At 42.3% G+C, this 17,374-nt stretch overlaps 1 protein-coding gene across 4 annotated transcripts in view; it reads right to left on the bottom strand.

The window, feature by feature from the left end:
- Nucleotides 1-17,374, bottom strand: part of LOC144301242 (uncharacterized) — a 417,552-nt gene that overhangs the window by 378,088 nt on the left and 22,090 nt on the right. For all 4 annotated transcript variants that reach the window (XR_013368046.1, XR_013368053.1, XR_013368052.1 and 1 more), the window contains exons 2-3: nucleotides 8,884-9,873; nucleotides 6,259-6,354 (exon numbers count right to left, since the gene is read on the bottom strand). The gene's annotated coding sequence lies outside the window, so the exon portion shown is untranslated. The remainder of the gene's footprint in view (nucleotides 1-6,258; nucleotides 6,355-8,883; nucleotides 9,874-17,374) is intronic.

Raw genomic sequence — 17,374 nt, forward strand, 5'->3', positions numbered from 1 at the left:
TCTCTGCCTCTCTCTCTCTCTCTCTGTATTTCATAAACATATAAATAAAATCTTAAAAAAAAAAAAGCTAACATCAGTGAGCTCCATAAATTTTAAGAAATTGTAACAGAAAATGACATTTTCCAGATATTCAACTGGATGGTGCCCATCTGGAGGAGGTTTAACATCATGAAATCTCAACAGTTCACCTCAAGGAGCACTAGATTCAAAGTGGAATCTAGGATGACTCCTGTTGAGATAGTGTTCCTAGACAGAACAATACTTAGTTAGTGTCATCAGCATGGATGATTGAAAACGTCAATGAGGGGAAGGCTTTGACTCAACCACTTATAGAGCAAGGGCTAGGGATTTGGGAGTAAGACACTACCCCTCCAGATGCCACAGCAAGTGAGGAGAGAAGTCATTTGCAAATGAATAGAGACCATTCACTTGGCTCTGATCTCACTGCAGGACCCATCTGGTAAAGAAATAAATGATTCTTCTTTATCATCCTAGGTAGTGTGGTAGTTATCAGCAGTAAGTCTGAAACCATGCTTCCAGGGTTCAAATCCCCACTTTGCCACTGGCCAACTTTGTGATCCTGAGTGTTACCTAGAAGTCCTCTGTCTTAGGCTTTTCCTTATCTAGAAAGCATGCATAATATCAAGAGTTTTTGCTAACAGCAAAACTCATGAAGTTTTCTGAGTCTTAATTAATCAATATGCTATTTCACATTAGAATCCACAGTACCATACATCTTAAGGCAGAGTTGTTAGAGAACTATAGCTTCAAAGTGCAAGTGATGCAAATATTTTTATTTCCCACAAGAGGGCCAACAAAACACTGTGAGATTCTTCTGATACTGTACAACAATCTAAATTAATAATGCTGAAACAAAACAAACTGCCATTTATATTTAACAAGTGTGAATCGCCACACGTGAAAAGCACAACCAACAGACCGCCCTGATGATGCATAATAACTAATTGTCCTTCCAGAATATAGTGGGAATGCCAGCCTGGATGCAGCCATCCATGAGAGGTTGTTTTCTTTGTTGTTGTTGTTGTTTTATTCATTTGAGAGAGAGAGAGCAAGAGCAGAAGATAGGGGTGGCAGAGGGAGAGGGAGAAGCAGACTCCCCACTGAGCGGGGAGCCCTACTTGGAGCTCCATCCCAGGACCCTGAGATCATGACCTGGCTGAAGGCAAACACTTAACCAACTGAGCCACCCAGGCGCCCCCATCTGTGGGAGCTTCTTGAGGCTGCCTGACTTTTTGCTGAACACCAATTTCAGCCTTCCACAAATTCCAATAATATCTAACTTCAATTTCTAAATACTAAAACTTAATATCCCTCAATGAATCACATAAAAGGTAGAAGTGCATGGTATTCGGTTGTGGAAAAGAGAGAAAAGAAGAGAAAGGAAGAAGGAAGGAATGAGGGAGGAAGAGTAAGAAAATCTCTGGAATTTTCATCATCTACCAATAAGAATTAAAGAAAAGGATATCCTCCTAATTTTTAAAATCCTTTCCTCCGAAAAGAAGGGAAAAAAAAAAAACTTTCCTCCCAAAGTCTAGGGTACAGTCTGGACTATGTGTGCCTTTTCTTTTCCCTGGAGCTGGGAAGTTCTAGGAGGTCATGGTCAACCCAAAAGGAGAAATCCCATCTGGCTTCATCCTATAGTTCTGTCACTTCCACTTCACCAACCAATTAACAATTCATAATTAGGTCCAGAGTCAAAATTCCTTAGTTACTGCCCCCTGTGAGGGGAAATTTTCAGTAAAACAAGACAAAAAATATGTCACACTTTTCCACTTGGAGCTGGATCAAGCCCACAGCAGTTAGCTGGAGAGGTGTGTAAGCCCCCGTCACTACCCTACCTCTGAGCACCTGTGGCCAGGCAAGACAGCTGGGCCACTCCCTTCAGAGAATCACAGGACTCTTATTACACCTTTAAGGACAGCACTTCCGAGCATCCTCACCTGTACCCACATCCTCTTCTCTGCTGGCTTGTTTCCCCTCTCACGCCTTGATTTCCGTGAATATCTCTGTGGGTTTTATTAATACAAATGACCCCCACACACACATAGTAGTAGGTACATGGCTTCATTTTAGCATATACCAACATTGAATTCCAGCCCAAGTCTTGGTGACTCTAAAATAGCACATCTACCACCTTTTGTCATTCATTTCTTTTCTTTCTTATAATCTATCCATTTGTATGGAGATTCTGAGACCAAAATTCCCCCCTCCTTTAAAACTGTTCTTTCCTCTAAGTCCCCAGACACAGTCTGCATCTCCATTCTCTCTGACTCAGACTTATTATCATCCGGAGCAATTATTTCTGTGAATGTTTCTCCCTTCCTGTCTATATTAGTTTCCTAGGGCTGCCTTATCAAAGTTCCACAAACCTGGGTGGCTTAAAATGACAGAATTGGGGACATCTGGGTGGCTCAGTGGTTGAGCATCTGCCTTCAACTCAGGGCATGATCCCAGGTTCTCTGGATGAGTCTCACATTGGGCTCCCTGCAGGAAGTCTGATTCTCCCTCCTTCCCTCTGCCTATGTCTCTGCCTCTCTCTCTGTGCCTCTCATGAATAAATAAATAAAATATTTTTTTAAAATGACACAAATGCATTGTCTTGCAGTTCTGGAAGTTAGAAGTGCAAAAAGCTGTTTCTTTCTACAGCCTCTGAGGGACAATCCATCCCATGCCTCTCTCCTAGCCAGCAATCCATGATGTCCTTGGCTTTAGAGGCATCACTTCAATCTCTGTCTTCACAGGGTCTTCTTCTAAGGACACCAATCATTGGAATTAGGGACACCCTAACTCAGTATAGCCTTGTCCTGACCAATTACATCTGCAAAGATCCTATTGCCAAATAAAGTCACATTCGCAGGTACCGGGGTTACGACTTCAACATACCTTTTTGAGGAGACATGATTCTACTAACATCATTCCTTTTCATTTTATTTTTTTTAAGATTTTATTTATTTATTCATGATAGACACACAGAGAGAGACAGAGACAGAGGAAATAGACAGAGGGAGAAGCAGGCTCCTCACAGGGAGTGAGATGCAGGACTCGATCCCCGGACCCAGGATTACGTCCTGAGCTGAAGACAGGGTAGATCAACTGCTGAGCTACCCAGGCATCCCTCCTTTTTATTTTAGATCCTTATGCTTCAGTCAGCTGAACTTCAGAACAATTGACCTGTTCTTTATCCCCAGGGATGGAGCTAGTCCAAGGAGCCATCACCATCTCCTCCTGAGCTTGGAATGCCAATCCCATGATGCAACCCCATGTACACAGCCAGCCATGCCCTCCCAAAACTGCCACTCCCTAACAAGATCAAAATATCTATCAGAAAAATAATGAAGCCCTGCCTGTGTTTTCCTTCTTTGTGGGAAACTTTCCCTGCTGGTGCTGTTTTTCCACACCTACTTAGGAGGAGCTGATAATAAGGTACAGTAGGCCCTAGGTCACAACCTAAACATACCCATCATGAAGACATCCAGGTTCCATTTTGGCCAGATTAGGTGGTAAGAATGAAGACACTTATCAGACATATCTGGATGTAGTTAAATCCTGGCTTTGCCATTTGTGACCAGAAACAAGATATCTCACCTCTTTTTGCCTCAGATTTTATATCTGAAAACGAAGTTACTAACAGTATCAGTCATGGGATTATTAAAAACATTAAAAATGGTTACATAAAATGTCTGCCTTGATTTATGTCATGAGCTGAACTGTGACCCTCTGAAATTCATATATTAAAGCCCTAAGCCCCAGTACCCAGAATGTGACTGTATTTGGAGGTGGGACCTTTAAAGAAGTGAGTAAGTAAAAATGAGGCTGTTAGAGTGGGCCCTAAACCAATCTGACGGTGTTCTCATAAAAGGGAATTTGGAGGCAGAGAGAGACGCCAAAGATGCGTGCACAGAGAAAAACCCTGTGAGGACACAAAGCATGCACATCTGTAAACCAGGACCAAGCCTGTCCAAAACTTGATCTTGGACTTCCAGCCTCCAGAGCTGTGAGGGAATACATTTCTGTTGTTTAAGCCATCCAGACTGTGGTATTTGAGGTGTTTTTTTCCTTCTGGTTTTCTTGAGGTAAACTTGACAAATAAAAATTGAATATATTTCATGTGTACACTGTGATGTTTTGATACAAGTATGCATTGTGAGACAATTACCACAATCAAGCTAAATGACATAGCCATCACCTCACATAGTTACCATCTTTCTTGTGTGGTGGGAACACTTAAGATCTACTCTCAGCAAATTTCATGTGTACAATACAGTATTATTAACTACAGTCACCATATTGCACAGTAGATCTCCAGAGCTTACGCATCTTGCATAACTGAAACTTTATACCCTTTGACCAACATCTCTTTATTTCCCCTTCCCCTCAACTCCTGGAAACCACCATTTTACTCTCTGCTGCTATGAGTCCAACATTTTTAAACTCCACATATCAGTGAGGTCATGTAGTATTTGTCTTTCTGTATCAAGCTTATTTCACTTAGCGTAACATCCTCCAGGTTCATCCATATCGACATGAAAGATAAGATTTCCTTCTGCTTTTCAGTGAGTAATATTCCATTGTAGTTATACACTACATTTTCTTTATTCATTCATCCATCAACAGACAGTTGAGTTGTTTTCATATCTTGGCTATTGCAAATGATACTGCAATGAATATGGGGGTGCAAATAATGAGATGCTGATTTCATTTCCTTTATATACAGACACCTAGAAGTGAGACCACTTCTTAATTTTTTGAAGAACCTCCCTACTGTTTTCCATGGCAGCTCTACTAATCTACACTCCCACCAACAGGATATGTGGGTTCCAATTTCTCCACATGCCCAACGGCATTTATTATCTTGTCTTTTTGGTAATGACCATTGTAACAGGTAAGGTTAGGGACACCCTAACTCAATGTCATTATAGTTGTTTTGTTTTGTTTTGTTGGTCTTGGTTTTAGTTTTTTGTCATTGTAATTTTGATTTGCACTTCCCTGATAACTAGTGATGATATGCACCTTTTCATACACATGCTGGCCATTTCTAAGTCTTTTCTGGGAAAACATCTATTCAGATCCTTTGTCTATTTTTTTTTAAATCAGGTGTATTGTTTTTCTTAAACTAGTAAGTTATTTTGAGTTTCTTATATTTTTGGGGTATTAACCCCTTGTCAGATACATGGCTTGCTGCTCTTGCCTTCTTCCTCCATCAATCAAATTCCAAAAGTCTTTCAAACTTTAGCTAAAATTCTGCCTCCTTGATAAATGCTTCCACTGGGAATCATCTGCCCTTTCTCTGCCACCTCCCGGATGCCTGGAAACAGAGTCCAGATCCACCTCCATTTGGCTTCTCTGTATGTATGAGCACAAGGCCCCACAAATTCTGTTTGAAATAAGGGAAAGTAAACATAAAGCTGCAGCCTAGAGTAGAGACGAGGAGTGCCAGTGCATTGTCTACTTAGGAAACAGCTTTATGTTTGCAACTTTGGCAAAATTCAAAACAGGAAACCCTCACACTTGAATTCCAAATCCAATTGCATTCACAGGGAGGGAGTTCTACCAACATCTCCAAGAGACATGAATCCCCCAGGCACGATGAGGGGAAAAAATTTCTTGCCTAATACCCCCAATTCTCAGCAGCTCCCGAGTGAAGGAAAATGAGTGGCTTCCAAAGGGAACCACAGAGGTGGCAGTGGTTCCAATGGTCTCTACACAGCTAAAGACACAAAGCTTAAATGGCTTTATAGGGTAATTTAAATGAAAATAATAGTGAAAGGGAAAATAAGGGAAGGTAGAAGAAATGTGTGGGAAATATCAGAAAGGGAGACAGAACGTAAAGACTGCTAACTCTGGGAAACGAACTAGGGGTGGTAGAAGGGGAGGAGGGCGGGGGGTGGGAGTGAATGGGTGACGGGCACTGGGTGTTATTCTGTATGTTAGTAAATTGAACACCAATAAAAAAAAAAAAAAAAGAAAATGAATAAAACCTAAGTGCTGTCAGAGGCAAGCTGCAAAAGTTGAAACCTCAGTGTGTACCCCCCACAACACGCACTGGAGCACTGGGTGCCCAACCCCCAGGAGGCAGGCTGGCCTGCAGCGGGCATCAGAGACAAGAACTGGACCTTATAGCCAGATGGCCCCATTGTTTACCGACAGGATAACTTTGGACAACTTACTTAACCCTTCTGGGCCTCAGTTTCCACTTATCCAAAACTAAAGCCTTATGAGTTAATGTTGAGCTCTTACCACACACCAGACGCTTTGCCATGGGCAGTATGTAACAGGATTGAGTGAGTTTACATGTTTAAGGCTCCTGGATCAGAATCCAACACAGGGTCCACACTGAAAACAGTAAATGGTGATTATTGTTGCTGCAAAGAAAGATGTTATCTCTCTAGCCTATGGTCAGATGGATTGACGGATTTTTCATTTCTAAGAAAGTTCAAGCCCTGGCTTTGTCCTCCACCAGCTACACGGTCTTAGGTAAACTTCTGAAGCTTCTCAGCCTCCCGGCCTCTGATCTTCCAAATGTGCATAACAGCCTCAGCTTCACAAGGTCATTGGGATACCCAGGTGAGATCTGGAGGTGAAAGGCCTTGAAACTTAATGTATTAAATGCACATATCAAATTATTCTGATTACTGCTCCCACCACTGTGTTATTTTCTGCCCCCATTCCCATGGTAAATGGCCATGACTTCATGCTTCAGGGAAGAGAAGCTGTATACCAGGCCTCCCCAAGAGCCAGTGCATGGTGGCGAGCTGTGACTCCATGCTATGTGTCACCCCAGAGGTCTGAGCCTTCTATCCTTCAAATTTAGAGGCCACTAATAAGCCACACCCTGGTAAGGTCAACAGAGCAATAAGTAAGCCAGCCTATCAATTCGGTCAATCTCTTTGTTATCCTCACAGCTGTCACACCACTTGGGCTGCAAGGAGGACCAGTCTACTTAGAAGGTAGTTGCAATGACAATGAACTGCACGATAGCCTGACCAAATAATGGTGGGGTGGAAGTGGGGTGATTGGAAAGGGAACCATGGATTTTGGAAATGCACAAGAAATGTATACTTCTAGCCCCTGCCTAAGTGTACTTCTCCTAAAGTCTCTCCTAATCATGGTGTCTGACATATCCCACCTTTCCTCATGACTTTTTAGCTCAGTGCCTCAGTTTCCCCTTCTAAAATGAAAGTAATAATTATACCTCTTTTAGGACAATGATATGGATGAAATGCCCCATATAGGAAAATGTTTACAACAAGTATGGCACACGGTGTTTCATAACACTAAGTTTCAGCCTTTATAGGAAGGAGCCTAGACTATCTCTGCACTAAGTGCTTAATAAATATCAGTTGGTTGGATGAATGAATGATTGAATGAGTGAATGAATAAACACTCCCCACACTCACCAGACTCATCTCTCCCATCCCAACAACATATTTATAGAATGCAGTTTCTTACGTAAAGTTTAGGCATGAAGAAATAGGGGCACTGCAAAATCAACTTGTCCACATAGGAATGTGGGTGAGCAGTAGGCCAGCTCTATGCCAGGCACCAGATAAAACCCACTGATTGACCGTTGACTGATTTATCCAGCTTTGCGGTCCTCCATTCCATAAATATATATTAAGTTCCTGTCCTGGATCATGCATGGGGCTCCTCTGCCCCATCCACAAGGGAGGCTGCCTTTAATCTAAGGCACTGTTGTGCCTCTGCCCCACTGTTGTAACCTCAGTATACACGTCAGAAAGCAAGACTTGGAGTAGATCTCACAGTGCAGGGGAAGCCAGGGGCCCCAGCCCCCCACAGCATCCCTCCTGAAGCATCTGAAAGCACAGTGGAGTCTTTTCTCCCTGTGACACCTGATTTCCTCTTAGATGACTGTCACAGCCAGAGCTACATTGTCCCAAGGACAAGGCCATCGGGGTTCAGTTTCGAGAGCCTGCAAGTGTAGCTTTGTTTGTTCCAGTGGGGGCGGGGGTGGGAGGATGTTGATAAGCATCACCATGATCCATGACTTACCGTTCATTTCCTAATCAGTCATCACATTTTGTTCAAGCTTAATGCTGACCTATCGTATTTAACGCTACATTCCGCAGCAAAAAGCTACTGCTGAGATTACTGAGGGAAACCCGCCAGCTCTTGGCCTTGCTGCTGCAGCAAGCAAAAGAAACTTAGATTTTCAGGATATTTTCCCTCTTGTTATCTAGGGGTTTTCACGTTGTTCAAAGACTGCGTCCCCCTCTTCTTTCCTTTTTCCCTCCATGGTGCTGAGACAACTTGAATTACTGAAAGCAGAGCCATATTTGGCTACTATTTCGACCTGCTCTCCCTGCTTCATCCCTCCCCACCCCAAAACTGCACACACACAAATGCGCATACACACACACATGTTAGTAGCCAACAGAACTCTGTGACCTTCGGCCAGTCACCTCCCTCTCAGCTTACATTTCATCAACTCTAAAATGGGGAGATTGGACTAGATCAACTTTTTCTGTTCTGAAATGACACAATTCCAATTTTCCTTCTGATTTTAAAATGATGGCATTAGAGTCCTGAATTATCTGAGATGGAAGGCACATGTAGAGATAATCCAATACGGCATCCTCCACGTTTCAACCATTTAGAGCCACTTCATTGTGTTACAGCATCTACATACCCCCATCCTATATTTACTCAACTATTTTCCTTTAGGTTGACTTTTTTGCTTAAATGCCTGCTTTTAAAAAGGACAACTTATCACTACCATAAAGAAAACCATAATCTTTTGTCATAAATAGAATCATAACCAAAGGGAAATAAAACAACCAAAGAAAATTCTAGCCGGGTACTAGTGCCACCCCCCACCCAAGGACACCAGCCTGCTCCTTGTACCTCTCTGTTGAAAGGGCACTGTAGCTCTTGTTGAAAAGTTGCTAAAGTGTTGCTTCCACAAAAGGTGATTTCTCCTGGTCCTACTCAGCATTGGAAAGGGCGACAGCTCTCTCCCCAGGTGTGCTGGTGATATTTGTCTCAGAGGCTGGATGCCATGCCACCCAAGATCACTCTCACATACTTCACTTGGGGTAAAAAGTCTTCAAGGTTGTTATTTGTTCACTATTGTACTTAGTCCATGCGATGTTCCAAAGTGTCCAAATCTGCATCTTGACCATCTCCTTCATCTGTGAGCACTGCCAGGGAGTGGGGATGAGGACGCAGGAATCCTCAAACATACACTCACACACAAGCACGAAATGCTCCCGTGCAGCTTGGAAACAGCACACTGCCACCTTCCCTGGCACTTCCCCAAGTCCACAGCTCTGGGCATCTCTGACCTTGGGCAGTTCAATGCTGCTGCCTTTTCAAAAGGAATCACTGCCAGTGTACACCCAAGAACAGCTTCCCATGAACATCTGAGGAGCCTCTCAGGGGCAGCTTCTCCTTCTCCCTTTTCTCTCTTCAGAGACACCAAGAGGAGAGAGAGCAGGACAGAGACTGGGGGCAGAGGCAGCAAAGAGAGCACAGGGGGAGGCACTGCCTTGGTTTATTTAGTATGATGTCGGGGGAAAAAACACTTCAGTGTTTCCTCCTAGGTTGCAGTCTGGCACCCATCTCCAATTCTATCATTTTGCAGCAACATGAACTTGGGCGAGTTGCTCATTCTCTCTGAGCTTTCATCTCAGCCTTTGCAAAATGGCTCCTATTGTGAAGATGTGAGGAGTTCTGGCAGGAACGGGGCCAGCCAGGCGCAGAGACAAACATTCCCCCAAGATTCATTCTTTCAGCCTTTCTTAACTTTGGCACCCTTTGTGAAGGTCCCAAATCTGCCCTGTTCATATTTGTTTGTTTATTTGTTTGTTTTGCCTTCCAAATCCTGGGTCTCATCTGCAAAGTAAAACAAAGAGAGAGAGAGAGAGAGCACGCGCTGTGAATTTTCATAATTTAAGGGTTTTCTCCTCCGACCTGATTATGGAAAGTGATGTATGGGGGCCCGAGTGGAATGACAAGGGAGCAGAGAAGAGGGAAGAAAGACTTTACACCGGCAAGCCCAATAATCAGCCCCTTTTGAATAATCATTAGCAGCCTGCTGGAAGCTCCAAGTCCCCAAAAGGTTTTCGGGATGAGAGAGCAACACCATGAATCTAGAAAATGTGGTGCATTTTGTGCATAGATTTGAATTAGAGAATTCTTGGTTGGTTTTGCATCTGAAGTTGGGGAGTTAGACGAAGGCACAAAGAAAAACGGAGAAACACTTCCCCCTGCTGGCAGGATGGTAAATAGCAGCATAGATGTAAAAAATTTCCATGAGCATGGATGTAAAAAATTTCCACTCATGCCCTAAATGTTTGCAAAGGATTCACTATGTGCATTTGAATTTGAATTTTATGGAATACATTTCCCCATCTGAAGCTACCTTCAAAGGTTGTAAAAAATGATCACGGAACAGAGGCCTGCTTTCCAACGATTATGTTCTTCACTGGGCATTTTGCTATTTCTTTACTTGAACAGGAAATACATTGTCAGGATTTTAAAATCAAAACAATATAAAAGTTATAGGTTGAAAAATCTCACCCCTGTTTCTGCCTTCCTTATCAGATATTTTTATTGTATTTTTTATATAAATATAAGCAAACATAGCTATATTTTTTTCCTTCTTTCTCATACAATAGGTAGCTACTCAACACTGTTCTGCATATTGCTTTTGTCACTGACCACCACACCTCAAAGATGTTTCCATTTCGGGACACTATAAGCTTCCTCCTTCTTTTTTCACCAATACATTTTAAATATAGAAAAAAAAATACATTGTCAGTTGGGAAACCATATACATTTGTTGACTTATTGCAGAATGTCAGTAATACAAATTTTTAGTATAGAAATAACGATCGGCCCACATCACCCACAAACACTGTCCATGACCCTTTTAATAAACTTGTCTCCTGCTTAGATTTTTATTCTGGTGTTCCTGCTGATTAGCATCTCTCTCCTTGGTACCCACTGCGTTCCATGCCAGAACAGAGCTTTGTCACCAGTGAACTTTACAAGCTGGCGCTCAGAACTAAAACGGCTTCATGCCACCAAGATTTCTATTAAAAACCCAGGGTGAAGAAAAAAGCTTCTTGCTTCAGCTGAAATGCTCTTGTAAAGGGCAAAATGGAAAATACAAACACTACTGCCTTTTTACTGGTTGGGTACCGCAGCCATCAGCACCTCCTGAACGTGGCAGTGGGAGCCAGGTTTGGCTTATTATATTTGAAACAGTTAGAAAATGGTGCTTCCAGTGTAGACAGCAAGCCGGTGAGATTGTCAAGGTCAAAGAAAAACCCAATTATCTATAGCAAACACTGACCGTACAATTAAATTATACTAGTCAGAAAACGTTTGATCCTCTGCAACTGGCTTTTCCAGAAAATTCACCCTTACATCAGTCTGTGTCATTGATCGGCATCCAGCTGATCAATTTCCTTTTGTCATCCAGCATCCTGCAACATGTCACTAGTAAATACGTCAGTGCCCACTTACATCTCTGTAGTCCAGCCTAGAGTTCACCCACAGCTTCAGTGGAGTTCCCATGCACACATGGAGTTCCCGTGCACACAGATATCTTATCATCAAGGAACTGCTTCTCAGTACCCAAGGGCTTTTTCTGGCTGCAGAACTATGCCCTGGCCAGCCCAAGCATGCAAGGCAGGACAAAAGCACCAGGATGTTAAGGTCCCCATAGAGCAATGCTCAACCAATGAGGGATGGAAATTGTTGGATTCATACCATTCATATTCAGCCCCCTTGCCTCTTGCTGGAACAATACTGAACTGTGTGGCACCCCGACTCTCAAGGTGACACAAGTGTGAATGAGTGTCAAGTGCACTCATTAGCACATTCTATATTGGCTTTTTTCCTTCTCCTCTCCCTAGGGTCACCTCCTATGATAATCTGGGTCCAATCAAGAGACAGAAACCTTAGCAACTCAAACAGAACAAGCTTAGTACAAAGAACCACGAATGATGATTGAGTAACTGTAAGATACAAGGAAACTTTACAAGGCACCTTCTGGCTTAGGATGAGTATCCATGCAAAAACCAAACTTGGGAAGGATCCGGACATCTCTGGAAAAGGTGTGACTCTGCCCACTGGAGAGCAGAAAAGTCTACTGCTTTGGCCAGGCTGGGGCTGATCAAGAAGTGCGAGGAGTGCAAGAAGCCACCCTCCAGAGAGCATGTGAGAAAATAGACAACCAGAAACTGATCTTAGGATGGGGGAGTCAGGGATCCAACAGGCCCAGGAGTCCTTCAGAGAGTATGGCTATGCTGCCATGTTGAAAGGGCTGCACAAAGCCTTTGCAGAGCCTGCAAAGTTGCCAAAGGGCCGCATTTTGGCCCATAGCTAATGGAGGCCCCATTGAATGTCCTCACCCCCTTCGTTGAGCTCTATTTTGTAGATAAATGGCAGGAGACCTTCCTCTTCTGCAATATCCATCCCTCCAGCAACCCCTACTGAGAAGATTGACTTCATGCTCACTTTAAAGGAGAAATATGTAAGGGAATTCCTTTATCATGGAGCATATATTGAAGACTGCTTCAGAGCTGAGGAGCAATACATTAATAACATATACTCCCTCCAAATAAACTACTAGCACCCATATCCTTCTCCCGGAGGCTGCCTTTGAAAGAACCCAAATCAGACTTGATTTCAAGGTTGGCTCTGTGACCTGGAGGAAGGAATTCAGCAGTGTAGAGTCCTCACTTTCTCATTTGTAAAATGGAAGTAATAGTAAACAATATCGACCTCCCAGGGTGTTAAGAGAATGAAATAGACTATGTGCAATTCATCTGGTACAAAACAAGTGCTCAAAAATGTCTTCATCAGAATGAGCACTAGGAGGGATGCCTGAGTGGCTCAGCGATTGGGCGTCTGCCTTCAGCTCAGGTCGTGATCCTGGAGACCTGGGATAGAGTCCCACATGGGGCTCCCTGCGTGGAGCCTGCTTCTCCCTCTGCCTGTGTCTCTGCCTCTCTCTCTCTGCGTCTCTCATGAATAAATAAGTAAAATCTTTAAAAAACAAAAAAGAATGAGCACTGGGTGTTATATGCAACTGATGAATCACTAAATTTTACCTCTGAAACTAATGCTACACTATATGTTAATTAAACTGAATTTAAATTTTAAAAAATTTAGGGACACTTGGGTGGCTCTGCATTTGGGCACCTGCATTCAGCTTAGAGCATGATCCTGGGGTTCCAGAATCGAGTGCCACATGGGGCTCCTTGCATGGAGCCTGCTTCTCCCCCTGCCTGTGTCTCTGCCTCTCTCTCTTTATGTCTCTCATGAATAAATAAATAAAATCCTTTTTTTTAAATAAAATAATTTTTTTTTAAATGTCATCTTCTGTCTTTCCCCAAATCACAACCCCAAGGTTTCTTCTTAGTGTTAGGATGCTCCAGGCTACTCGGCCTAAGACATTTTGTCCTTGACTGTGGTTTGGAACAGCTTTGGTGGGGAAGGGATTAAAAGGACACTTGGCCCTGGAAAAGGATTGTTTGAAGTATTGGAAACAAAAGATAAAGCTGAACTAGTGCTTCTCTACAGAGAAAAGTTCAAAGGAAGAATTTCCCCAGCAATGTAATGCACCAATTTCTGTTGGCACTTAAATAAATGAGCTTTAAAGGGGTATAATAATAGATACCATGTATGGAGATCTCGCTATGTGCCAGGGATTTGTATTCATAATCTGGCTTAATCCTCACAGTAAGTTTTTAAGGTAAATGTTATTTTTTAATCTCAACTTCACAAATGATGAAACAAACGCTCAGAAAGATGAAGCAGTATGTCTAAGGTCAGAGCTAGCATTGGAACCCAAGTCTACTTGACTCAAAGACCCAGATCCAACTGCAATTGTGGACAGAATCTTCATGTAGACCAAGGAGTCAGGAGACTATGGTCCATGCCCCAAGTCCTTGTATGATCCAGGAGACAATTCTCCTTTTCCCAAGATTTCCCCCATCCATAGAATGAAGGTGTTAAATTAGACCTGTGGTTCTCATGAGGATAGTACCAAGGATATTTTGGGAATTTGGGGGGATAATTGGCACTGTGACAAGAGGGCACTTACTAGTATTTCACAATTGAGGACCATAAAGAGTAGACACTCTTTGTGATGCATGAAATAATCCTGTTCAATGAAGGATATGTGTCATGCCACATAATACCCACAGAATGTTCCAGTAGTTGAAGAAGTTATTTGAACCTAGACCCCAATTACATTTCACATAAAGAAAGCATTCTGACACAGTTTTAAGAGGCAATGAATTTTCCAGAAGCAAGTGAGGGAAGATTGTACTATTATACTATCTTCTATTAGAAATATTACCAAAAGTGGATCACCACTTGGAAAATCACACCAACAACAGTGCAACTCAAGACAGGAGTTACAAGACCATCAGATCTCTCTCACCTCACTCTGCATTTGTATGGATCACATGTATAGCTGCAAGTTACCCATGTGTCTCATTGTGTCTTCCGATGCAGTCATCCCCAGGCATTTGTATATTGAAATTCTCATTACCTTACTATAAATTACTTTCTTTAGTTTTTCCTTTGTAGAAGAGTTAAAACACCATAGTGATTAAAAAAAAAGATATGCATGTAGACAGGTTGTAACATCTGTGAACTTCATTTCCAAATATTTAAGGAGGCTTTATAAAATATTTGTTTTACAAATAAGTAAATCTTGGGACACCTGGGTGGCTCAGCAGTTAAGCATCTGCCTTTGGCTCAGGGCATGATCCTGGAGTCCTGGGATCTAACCCCACATCGGGCTCCCTGCATGGAGCCTGCTTCTCCCTCTGCCTATGTCTCTGCCTCTCTCTCTCTCTCTCTCTCTCTCTCACACACACACACACACAAATAAATAAATAAATGAAATCTTAAAAAAAAAAAAAGTAAATCTTTTTAAGGGTGGGGGTGGCCTGGGTGGCTCAGTCAATTGAACATCTGACTCTTAATTTGGGATCAAGTCATGATCTCAGGGTTGTGAGTTCGAGCCCCTACCTCAGGCTCCACACTCAGTGGGGAGTCTGCTTGAGATTCTCTCTCCCCCTCCCTCTCTGTCCCTCCATGCCTGCTCACATTCTTGCTCTCTCTCTCTCTCTCTGTACAAAATAAAAAAAAATACGAAAATATCTGTTTTAACACGGCTGCTCTGGGCACAGGGAGAGAGAGTCTGACCTCTGTTCAATGAAACATGAAAACCAAAATGCACAGTATGCAAATATTTTCATGTACTCACAAACAGCTCATTAGCACTGACTCTGAGCCAGGAGCTGCCGTGGGTTCTGGGGATGTAGCAGAGATGGAGCCCCTGCTCTGACTCTGTGGAGCTTCCACTGGAAAAGGCAATATCTACTGAAGTTAAATAGTCACCAAACCTGTGGTCCAGTAATTACACTAGTAGGCATACACTCAAGAGAATAAAGGCATATATTCATTCACCCAAAGACATTACAAGAACACTGACAGCAGTTTTATTCACAATAAGCAAAAAATTGTAAATAATCCAAATGTCTCCTAAGAGGAGATTAGATAAATAAATTGGGATGTATTCTTAACAACAGATAAAAAAAGACAAAGTACTAATACATTATGATAAATCTCACAGACATTATGTTGAACCAAGAAGCAGGATGCAAAAGCAAAATTACTATAAAATGCCATTTTTATCAAGTTAAAGAACTGTCAAATCACTGAGGGTATGTATTAGAATAGTGGTCATCTCTAGGTGAAGAGGTTATTGACTGAGAAAACACACAAAGGCATCTTCTAGAAAGGTGAGAAAGTTCTGGAATTTAATCTGACTCATTGTTATAATATGTATTTAAATTACCCAATCTATTTAAGAATTTCACAAGCTATACAGTTAAAATTAGTCCACTTTGACAAACCTTAAACTACTTCATTTTGCCTCAGTTTTTTTAAAGGACTCTACTTGAAAACCTCAGTTTAACAGTTAGTAATTGCAAATAAGGCCTCTAGAATCAGAGTTCTGGGTTCAAGTGTCATTTCCACCACTTCCTATCTTGTGAGAACTTGAGAAATCTACTTATCCCATCTGAGCATCAACTTCCGCATGTATAATAAAATGGGGATAATAACTCAATCATCTCCAGTTTGTGGAGAGGATTCTAGACGTAACACCTGTAAAAGCACCTACCACTACCAGATATTGTGCTCAATAGCCATGCATTTCTTCTCCAGGAATTTCACACTCCCTTAGCTTTGATTTCCCCAAAGCAGGGGGGGAACCCAAAGCAGGGTTTGTGTCTGTGATGGCAAATGTGGGGTGGTGCTATCCTCCAATATCCCTTCCTGAGTCTGAGGACATGGCTAATCAGTGATGCTCCTTTTCCCTGCTGACCCCTAAAATTCATCTCTACAAGGTTCTCCCTGAAGTGCACATTCCATGAGGGCTGTCACATGAAATAAAACCTATGTACCATTCTGACCCAGGTCATATTCATCTTTGCCTTGTCTGTAGCGTCTAGTACAGAGACTTGTCGAGCTTGTGAAAAATGATAAAGGAACTGATATTTATTTAGCATCTAAAGCTCAACAAACTCAGGCCAGGGTTATATATACATATATGGTACCTCTTAAATCTTCACAAAAATCTTGTGAGAGAAGCATAATTCTTGTTGAGTAGTCAAAGAAAATGATGCCTAGGCTTATTGAAGTAAGAAGCACCAGTCCACAGATTATATAGGTGGCTAAGGCAGGTTCAAATCCAGGTCTGTCTGCCCCAGTGCCCAAGGTCTGTCCACCATGGCGTGCCATGCTTCATCAACTATGGAAATCCAATGCATATCTAACATTAGACAATAGACAATTATGGACAAATTATTCAGAATCCAGAATAAGGGAAATAGACATGCATGATGCTATTAGGAGTGAGTTAAAAAGAGAGTATAGGAAATGATTTCATGCCAAGAAGTAAATAAAAATAAGTGAGCCCTGATGGTTACAAAGGAGCAAAACAGAATCAACAGTCTACAACTGTAACAATTTATTGGCTGCTAATTCTGCAGATTTGCTTTTTCAAACAAGAGCACATTAGGGTACTCTGCTAATGGAGCAGAGAGCACCTTGGCTAACCCCAGGTGAAGTACAGCTACGCATTCTGCAAAGCCCTGCCTATTTTTCTTGCTTTCGGTTTGGTTTGCTTTCCTGCCAGTTTCACGTACCTCATCAGAGACCAGAGGTGGGAAAACAGAGCTGGCCCTTGACAAAACAGAGCTCTTTGCTGAGGAGGACTGAGAGGACCCAGAGAGCACAGGCCCTGTGCTATTTTGAATCTGGAAATACACATTGTAAAGCCCTATCTCCTGGGGAGGAA

The sequence above is a fragment of the Canis aureus genome, chromosome 2 (genome assembly GCF_053574225.1).
Source record: "Canis aureus isolate CA01 chromosome 2, VMU_Caureus_v.1.0, whole genome shotgun sequence".
NCBI classification, from domain to species: Eukaryota; Metazoa; Chordata; class Mammalia; order Carnivora; family Canidae; genus Canis; species Canis aureus.